Source organism: Rana temporaria (assembly GCF_905171775.1).
Source record: "Rana temporaria chromosome 4 unlocalized genomic scaffold, aRanTem1.1 chr4q, whole genome shotgun sequence".
Lineage (NCBI taxonomy): Eukaryota > Metazoa > Chordata > Amphibia > Anura > Ranidae > Rana > Rana temporaria.
This window is the reverse complement of record NW_024404451.1, coordinates 494637-495607: the sequence shown is the minus strand read 5'-3', so window position 1 is coordinate 495607 and position 971 is coordinate 494637. Positions and strand designations below refer to the sequence as shown.

Below are 971 nucleotides of genomic sequence, written 5' to 3'. Positions count from 1 at the left end.
TTTAAGCGTATCTGGTTTCCAGAATACGCTTACATTTAGGACGGCATAGATTCAGAGTTACGTCGGCGTAGCTTTAAGCCGGCGTATCAGTAGATATCTGAATCCAGCTAATAATATGTATTCTCTTTTGTTACACCCATTTTCTACCAGCTGGACTTTTTATATCTATGATTTGATTTGAGCACAGATTTTTACATATTGATAATAATGTGATAACGTCCTCAAGCTTTGGAACCTTAAACAGAAAGTGATAATGAGGGAGGAGTCAATAACCCGATGATGGAGGTCTTCAGGATCAGTCCAGTCTTCATCTTGGTTGTTCTCCCCCATCCTCACTTTCTGACCTCTGGTGGGGCTCAGCCCCGCTGTTATTCATGACTAAATCATGGACTAAATAAGGAAGTGCAGGACTTCTTGTGTTGGGAAGATGGCAATGAGTTACCTGGCAGGGGAGACACCATGATCATGAAGGTGGTTCTCCCAGGGCGAGGCACGGCTATTGCACACTCCAGGCCGTGCTGATCGTGGTTGTCTTCCCTGCCGCTTCTCGGCCTTTTGGCTGGGACTGGGTGTGGTATCTGTCCTTATCAGTTGTCAGCGGAGCGCTGAAGCACCTCCTACATGGGGAGGGTGGATGCAATCCAATGACGTCATTGCACCTGGAAGGATGGTTTCAGCAGGAACTACGCCGTGCTGCCCGACAGAATACTGGGGGCCGGCCCATGGTTGAGTCTGAGCCATCTGGAAGGGTGCTTCTGGTGAGGATGGGTGCTGCGCTTGGTCTTGGTCTTTTTGCCGAGTTCTAGTCTGGCCTTCTGGCTGGCTGGTGTAAGCGCTATCTCTGTCAGCGATCCGGTTGGAGGAGCTGGTAATGCCCTGTGGTAGGACCGGGCAGAGCCATGCAAATCCGCTGGGTTGAAGGAGGGTCTGGAGGGGCTAGTATTGGTGGAGGCTGTTACCTGAGCGGCAGT

At 50.6% G+C, this 971-nt stretch overlaps 1 non-coding gene across 1 annotated transcript; it reads left to right on the top strand.

Annotated features, from left to right (window-relative positions):
* The first annotated feature begins 434 nt into the window (after window positions 1-434).
* LOC120921787 lies at window positions 435-593 on the top strand. The gene has a single exon (XR_005744978.1). It is a non-coding gene; the product is annotated as a U1 spliceosomal RNA (small nuclear RNA).
* Window positions 594-971: the final 378 nt, after the last annotated feature.